At 54.4% G+C, this 8,180-nt stretch overlaps 1 protein-coding gene across 2 annotated transcripts in view; it reads right to left on the reverse strand.

Moving 5' to 3' along the window:
* Positions 1–4,446: 4,446 nt before the first annotated feature.
* The window catches only part of LOC140658715 (transmembrane and immunoglobulin domain-containing protein 1-like), a 33,030-nt gene continuing 29,296 nt past the window's right edge, over positions 4,447–8,180 (reverse strand). Inside the window, exons 7-8 of one of the 2 annotated variants that reach the window (XR_012044828.1) lie at positions 7,550–7,638; positions 4,447–6,512 (exon numbers count right to left, since the gene is read on the reverse strand). The gene's annotated coding sequence lies outside the window, so the exon portion shown is untranslated. The remainder of the gene's footprint in view (positions 6,513–7,549; positions 7,639–8,180) is intronic. The other variant, XR_012044829.1, reaches the window with a different exon arrangement.

An 8,180-nucleotide genomic window follows, 5' to 3' on the forward strand; every position in this document is an offset into this window, starting at 1 on the left:
GCAGTGTAAATGCACGCGAACACCTGCTTAGCGGGGCAGGAACTGAGATACTGGTGGAGAGAGAAGAGCAAACGCAGCCTGTGCAGCTGGTGGGTCCACGCCGGGAGCCGCCGGCCGCCCGAGGCACGAACGCCCTGCCTGCCGAGCATCCCTCCGCCGGGCTGCGGGCAGCCGGGTGTCCGGGGCCGCCGGCGCTGGAAACAAGTTTTCATAACGTCTCTTTTGTCGGGACGCGTGGCTGCGGTTGCTTGGTGGTGGGTGCCTGGGGACAGGCTGGGATCGCTGCTGCCGGTCCACTTCTCGGCAAAGTCTCAGACCTGACGCTCCCGTGCGAGGGCCGGACTGACGGCTTTGGCGAGGAGAAGAGGACCTTTAGCCGAAATCCTGGTACCTCCTTCAGAGCAGCCTCTCAGGAGTGCTGGGATTGCCACCGGCAATTAACTGGACCTCTGCCTGGGTAGACAAATACCCTTTCTTTCGTTTCCTCTGCCTGGGGCTGGGCCCTTGCTTTAAACCCTTTAACCTCACCTTTTTGGTTTTGTTTTTGCTTTTCAAATAATCCACTTCACAAGATAGGACTGTAGCAGTGATTTCTGCCTGGCTTTCCTAGAAAGCTCTTTCTTTTTCAGGGCTGGGTGATGTGACAAACCCACAGTGGCTCCTCTTGAAGTCCCCAAGCGCCTGTTAGAGCCCAAGTCGTGACAAGCCCAGAAATTGCCATGTGTTTTGGGGACACAGCTGTGTCCCGCTCTGCCAGGAGTGTGGGGACGCTTTCAGCCCCAAACAAGACCAGGAATTGGGAATGCACCATGGAAATTAGGTCAGGATTAGAAAGTCCCTTCTGGGCACAGACTGGGAGAAAATGCCACCCAAATGCACACAAAACTCAAGTCGAAAAAGCTCGCAGCCCTGCAGCCAGGTATCTCCAAGCACCCTGTGCTGCATTTAGGCACCTGTATCAGCTCTGGCTGGGATGTATCCCTGCCTGGCAGCATGACGGGCAACGGCGATGGCTTTGTGAGAGGCTGTGACCAAGCGGTCCGGGTACCACGTGTGTGTCCTTGGCACAGGGGGTACCAAAGCCTCTCCCAAGCCATGCCGACTTGCTCCATCTCCCCAGCTCATCTTCCCTTCCCCTGCCATCCAGGGCTGCTGGTGCCTTTGCAACAGGCTGCAGAAGCGGCGGGACCCCTCGAGAGAAAAGCCACCGCTGTGGGATCCTCAGTGCTGCTTCCTGGGCCGGATAACGTCACGCACGTCTTCTCCATGCGGTGGGAGCACCTCAATGGCACCAGCTCCCGCACCATCCTGCAGTACTACAGGGGGTCTCACAACCCAGCCATCCACGCACCCTACACAGGACGAGCCATTTTCCATCCATCCAATGGATCTCTCTTGCTGGAGGATGTCCAGGAAAGTGACAGTGGCATCTACAAAGTGACTGTCAACATGGGAGACAGGGAGAGCCTGAAAATCCTGCTGGAAGTCCTCAGTAAGTGGTGGGCATGGGAGGGAGGAGCAGGGTGATGGATGCAAGCAGAGCAGTGATACTACTTGACTGTATATGGACCACCAGCCAGACAAAGGGATTTGGAGAAGGGATTTGAGCTCAGTCTAATGGGCCAGTCATGAGTTTGTTTGTTTGAACCTGCCATGCATGGAGACATCACCAGGGAGACTTTGGGAAGAGGTTCCCAACTCGTCCTAGGGGAGAAGATCTGGCGGTGCTGCCCAAGGAGACCTTCTAGGGCGCCTGGCTGTGACAGAGGGCTGGGTTCCACCCTAGAAAGGCAATTTCCTCCCTTGTTTTCTACGCTCAGTGCAGGGGCGGAGGGGCTGGCGGGATGCCCCGTACCCGCTGCCACCTGTGGAGAGTACCTCTGACACCTTCTGCGAGGGGGACCTGGCAGAGCCGATGGAGCTAAGCCCAGCAGGGTGGGCTTTATGGAGAAGTCACAAAAAAAAAAACAAACCTCTCCCTCAGACCATACTGACTGATAGTCTGTTTGCAATTTGCAGGCGCCAGCTGCTGTCACAGAGATAAGAGCACTCTGTAAATAACACAGAATTTCCTCCTCGGTATCACTCTCAGCAATTCCCTTAATTTGCTTTGGCATTACCCTTCTCTGCTAGAATAATGGTGCTGTCATAATGCTACCACAGCCATTCACCACCCATTTCTCCTTTCCACCACACATAAATCTGAATGGGATTGGCATCCTTTTCCCCTGTTTTCTCATTTCCTGACATATTTTAAAACGCCCTGTATTTACCATAATGCAATAAAAGAAATGACTTGGATAGAAAGAAAAAAAAACAGACCCGGAAGGCACAGCAGCCCTGTGCAGCAACAGGACTTTCCAAGGGAAAGGCACCTGCGATTGCACTGTTGCAGACTCAAGGACGCTGCGGTGACAATCGCAGCCCAGATCCCCATCACGGATGCTCCAGGTCATGTCTGAGAGAAGTGCTGGTGTTTCTGTCCCCTCTCCAGAGCCTGTGTCTCGCCCTCGGCTCTGGAGCAGTGCTCTCGTGGCCCAGGCCACCGGTGAGGTGCTGTGTGACGTGGCGGAGGGCAGGGTGGACACCATCACCTGGAAGAAGGACGGGCAGCCCCTTCCCCCGGACAGAGGTTTCCACCTCTCTGACAGCCTCAGCGTTTTGTACCTGAGGTCGGCGAAGAAGTCGGACTGCGGCTCCTACTCCTGCAACGCCAGCAATGGGATAAGCTGGCAAGAAAACTCTCTGAACGTCACCGTTGCAGGTGATCGCTGCTGGGGTTTCACCTCCCACCACTCTTCCTGCTCTCCACCCTTCCCTGGGGATCCCTGGGTGGTTTCATCCCATCCCTCTGCCTCCATCTCCCCATGAGGCTGTGGCCCACACGCTGTTGACAGGAGCTTCCCATCACAGGATGATCAGCAGCAATTCCTGGTCTCTGATACCACCAAGGCACAGTCCTTGGCAGGATGGGCGGCAGGAGATTGGCTGTTCCCTCTTGGAGAAGGTCCCAAGTGATGGCCCTTGGCCAAGGTGATGGTGAGCAGGACATGGGTAGGGGTGTGGTGGCCAGGAAGCCCCGGGCAGCACACGTCCCAGGTTGGACATTTCATGGACCACAGCCTGCAGCAGAAAGCGGTGATTTGGCCACCAGCTGGCAAATAAATTGAATCTGTCCTGGTGATGGAGGAGCCCCGTGGCCCACCAGAGCCATTTGTGCTGGTCCTGCCGGTGGCCTGACTCCTGGCTCCTTGTTTTTGGGGTTTTTTTTCCAGGTCTCTCCCCTCCCTTGAAGGATGTGCTGAGGATTGCAGTGGTTGCTGTGGTCTTTGCTGCCGTCTCGGGATGGGGATTAATTTTTCCCGTCTGCCAGTCTGAAAAACTACGAATAAGTGAGTCTGCAGTTGGGGGGCAGCTGAACCCTCATTTCCCTTGTCTGGTGGAGGAGAGCAAGGAGCGTTGCTGTGGGAAGAGCTGGTAATCAGCTAATTCCCTTTCTAGCTGTCTAAGCATCTCACCTTCTCCTCATCTAGGTCTCTATAAGAGTAGAGAAACTTTACTTGGCAATTTTTTTTTAATGGTGAAAACTGATTTTATTCTGTTTTCAAGCTAGGTTAGATCCTGGTACTTCCCAGACATTTTTGTTCTAGAGAGTTGAGGTGATTGATTGACACTTTTATAGAAAAAGATGCTTCTCAGGAGCATTTTTTTTTATTACAAGGCTCCATTTTTAAGAGAGTATGTTTAATACACTGTACGGGGGGGAACAGAGCCCTTTCCAGCTAAAGAGCGGGTCAGACCCCGGGGGCCCTGGCCAGGGATACCCCACAGCATCCCGGGTGGGTCAGGCTACATCCCACCCGGAGGAAGGGGTCAGGGCTGGCGCGGGACATCACGAGGGGTCACAGCAGTCACCGCACGCTGCTCTGGGTGTCTAGGGGGAGAGCTGTGGAGGTGGCTCAGCGCCTACACCTGCGGGCTGGTGTGCATCGCCTCCATCCTGGCAGGCACTGCCGGCATCCTCTGGATGCGAGAGGAAGGTAGGAGGTGGCCGCGGGGCGGTTTGGAGTGGGGGGCGGTGCTGTGCAGACCCTGCTCCGTTACCCCGTGCAGGGTGCGGCACAGAAAAGCAATCCTTGCTGTGCAGACCATGTGGGGTGAAGATCTCAGGGGAGATGTAGAGTCTCATGGGGGTCAGGGAGGAAGGCAGTGCGCCGGAGAGGGGGGGAGACTCACGCAGCTAAACACGTGGGGATAGACCCAGCCAGAGCGACACAGGTCTTCCCCGTGTGTGATCACAGCTAGTCGTGGGGGCCTGGACCACCGTATGGATTACACACCCATCCATACAATTAATATAGTTATTCCCCTTTACCCAGAGCCCTCTCCCCGAGTTAATTGCAGAAGGGCAGTTAAAATGACCGAGGGATGGAGAGGCTGCTTGCAAGGACAGGGTGAAAAGGCTGGGAGTCGGGAAAGGGATACGATGGAGGGCTACAAAACGATGAAGGGGGTAGACAAATGCAAGAACTGGTACTCTGCCTTGTCCTCGCTTCTTTCAGGCCCTTCTATTGCGATCATATTGCCCGAGATCGCCCTTACATATGTGATCGTGGTGACCTTCCTGGTCTCCGCCACCGTGATCTTCCAGCCTACAAAGCTCATCCAACTGAAAAGCAAAACAGGTGAGCCGTTTTACCGAGGATGGCAGGGAGGGAGATAAAACTGGTCCAAGGGGTTTTTATTTTGCCCAAAATCTCATCCTTAACTTTTTAAAATGAAAACTTTATTTCTACTTCTGTGCTAACTCAGGCTGGTGGACTCCACACCAGACCATGGGTGAGGGCAGACCCTCGCTCGCGTCTCGTAATGCACATTAACATCACTTTGTCGTCCTTCCCTCGGACAGCGCAGCGCACGATGGGCTACGCTGCTCCCGGAGGAGTGGTTTCGGTGGTGCTGACGACCAGCTTCCTCATAAAGAACATCCACCATCGCCACGGTGAGAGGGGATGCTCCAGGGACCACCCCAAGGATTTGTCACTCTGAGGCTAAAACTTGTCCACAATATCTAATCCTGATATCCCTTCAACTCAGCCATTCGGAGTTAGACCTGCTCCAAAAAAAATCTAACAAACTGGGGTTTTTCAAGGGAGTGAAATCCTTGCAAAAGCAAAACTAGTTTTCACCCCCCACACACCCTTTTTTTTGCACGTCTGCATGTTTTCACAGTGGCAATTTGCCTTTCTCCTTTCTCTCCTTCTGCTTCGGACGGCATTTTGTGCTGACACCTGGTTTGTTTGACCACAGAAGAAGGATGCACGGAGTTCGTGGACGTGACTGTTCTCGCCGTCAGCACGGCGGCCGTGTCGGCCCTCCCGCTCCTCGCCATCTTCCTCTGCTGTAAGTCTCCCTCCTCCTTCATTTCCCTGCCCCTCCGAGTGCCTTATATTTAGCGAGCTGGTTTCCCTCTGTCCCCATGCAACCAAGCAGCCACGTGAATTATTTAAAAATTATTTGTTCGGCTCTTGTGAAGACCCCAAGACCTCTCCATTGACCGTTTCCCTTCCCCGGTGAGCCCCAGCCACCACCCCCGAGTACAACATCCTGCACTATGCGTTCGGTGCCTCTCATACGCTTTCTCCTGATACCTGGGAACAGACTTGTCCTTCCGCAGATCACACGACTCAGGGATGGCTGAAGGAACGTGACTCCAGTTGGGCAGACAAGGAGAGGTAGATCCTCTATTGCCTTTTTCCGTGTAAATTCATACCATCTTGAAGTGAGAAGAGCGGGATATGGAAACTATCCCATGCCTTATTTTAAGTCCTAGACCCCAAGAAAGATGCGGTCCAGCGCTGCCCTCCCAGCCCCTGATTTCATCCGGGGTTCAGAGCAGGTAGCTCTGGTGGAGGTCCCCATCCAGCAAAGCGCTTGAGTGCCTGCTCAAATCTCCCCACAAATTTCTCCCTCATGGCCTCAGCCTGAAGTCTTTGAGCCTGAATTCCTGCTGGTTTCACCCCAGCACTTTGGATTTCAGCCACGCTGTGTGTGCATTTGGGCTTAGCCGACCTGCGTGCCCTGCGGGAAAGCCCCCAGGGCATTGCAACCTCATGGGCCTCAGCCAGCTTCTCTTTGCCCCAGTCAAAACCATCCTGAGAGACAGAGGAATGAGTATCACACCCACAGCCGTCTTGCAGGGTCTTGTTGTGCCTTGGGGCCATGCAAGGGTGGGCGCGGAGAGAGGCCACCGCAGCCCCCACCTCTGTCTGGCAGATGGGGCAGGTCTGGACGGGCACACCAGAGCCCCTGGCTCCAGCGATGCTCAGCACGTCCCACCTCCTCTTCCTTCCAGGTCCTTTGAAATGTCTCAGCCCAGCAGCAAGGATGCTGTTTCCACCTGTTAGAGGTTGGTCGGGGTGTTTCTCACTTGGCTGAGTCAACTCAAACTTTCTCGCAGGTCTGATGGGTTCAGGGCTCTCGGTTTCAGAGGGCTTGAGCCTCTGCAAGATCTGTAATAAACAGCAATGAAATGAACTCATTTCTGCCTTTGGGGTTTTTTTTAACACAGAACCGGGGGAAGCCAAAGGCACATTTTCCCCTTTCTTTCTCTTTAAAACCAGGCCCTAAAGTAGAGAAGTGCCTTTAGAAACAGTTGGAGGAGTCTCTTTAAACAGTTTATTGCAATCATGAGGCTGCATCTTTTTTTAAATGTGTGTGGGTAACCAAATGCGCCCACCCCACCCTTTCCCACATGCTTGACTTCTTGCTCCCCAGTGCGGATGATTTCAGGGCGTGTTTGGAGGGAAGGGGTGACAGTTACTGCCATTTGTAAAGGGAATTTTCTCCCTCTTACAAGTGCAATGTCACGAGAATCTCTAGTTAATAATGGACAGAAAGGAGCTTTGCTGGGGGGCATGGGCCATGTTTATGTATCTCCAAGCCTTATGTCCTGCTTTTCTGTTCCCCTGGTAGCAGCGAATACAAATTATTTATTGACTTAGTGTTTGCATAGCCGTTGCTAGCAGAGTCTCTGGCTTTTCTGTAATACCATTAAGGTTAAAAAAAAAAAGTGGCTGATTTAATCTGGCAGCCTAAACTAGATTTGCTGAGGGTGCATGGTTGCTCAGGACCGTGATCAGGTGGCTTTCAAATGCTGAGAAGGATGGAGACTCCACAACCTCTCTGGGCAACCTGTGCCAGCACTTGGTCACCCTCACAGTAGGACAGTGTTTTCTTCTATTTGGACTGAATTTCCTTTTTAATGTGTGCCATCGCCTCTTGGCCTGTCAGTGGGCACCACTGAAAAGTCTGGCTCCCTCTTCGTTACACCCCGCCTTTAGATATTTATCCCCCTTGACGAGACCCCCCTGAGCCTCCTCTCCTCCAGGCTGAACAGTCCCAGCTCTCCCAACCTCTCCTCGGATGAGAGATGCTTCAGGACCTGAATCATCTTTGTGGCCCTTTGCTGGCCTCTCTCCAGTAAGCCCCTATTCTTCCTGTACTGGGGAGCCCAGAACTGGACCCAGCGCTCCGGATGAGGACTCACCAGTGCTCGAGCAGAGGAGAAGGGTCACCTCCCGCGACCTGCAGTGATGTTCCTCCTAATGCAGCCCAGGACACCGTTGGCCACCTTTGCTGCATGAACACATTGGTGGTTTGCGGTCAAGGTGGTGTCCACCAGGACCCCCAATGCTTGGCAGAGCTGATTCCCAGCCGGCCAGCCCCTACGTGTCCTGGTGCCTGGGGTTGTTCCTCCCCAGGGGCAGGACTTTGCATGTCCCCTTGCTGAACTGCACGAGGTCCCTCTCGGCCCATTTCTGCAGCCTGTGGAGGTCCCTTGATGGCAGCAGGACCCTTGGGTGTACCAGCCGCTCCTCCCAGCTTTGCAGCATCCGCAAACCGGCTGAGGGTGCGCTCTGTGCCATCGTCCAGGTCATTAACGAAGACGTTAAACGGGACTGGCCCCACTACCAACCCCCGGGACGCACCGCTGGCGACAGCCCTCTGGGCCTGGCTGTCCAGCTGGTTTTCAGCCCACCCCACTGCCCACTGCTCTGACCCAGGCCTGGTCAGCTTGTTTAGGAGGATGCTATGAGAGGCGGCGTCAGAAGACCAGCTTGCCGAGGGCAATGGTGGTGGGTAGAAGGCGGCACTTAGTGAGGAGCCAGAGGTCCCCG

Source organism: Ciconia boyciana, chromosome 12 (genome assembly GCF_034638445.1).
Source record: "Ciconia boyciana chromosome 12, ASM3463844v1, whole genome shotgun sequence".
NCBI classification, from domain to species: domain Eukaryota; kingdom Metazoa; phylum Chordata; class Aves; order Ciconiiformes; family Ciconiidae; genus Ciconia; species Ciconia boyciana.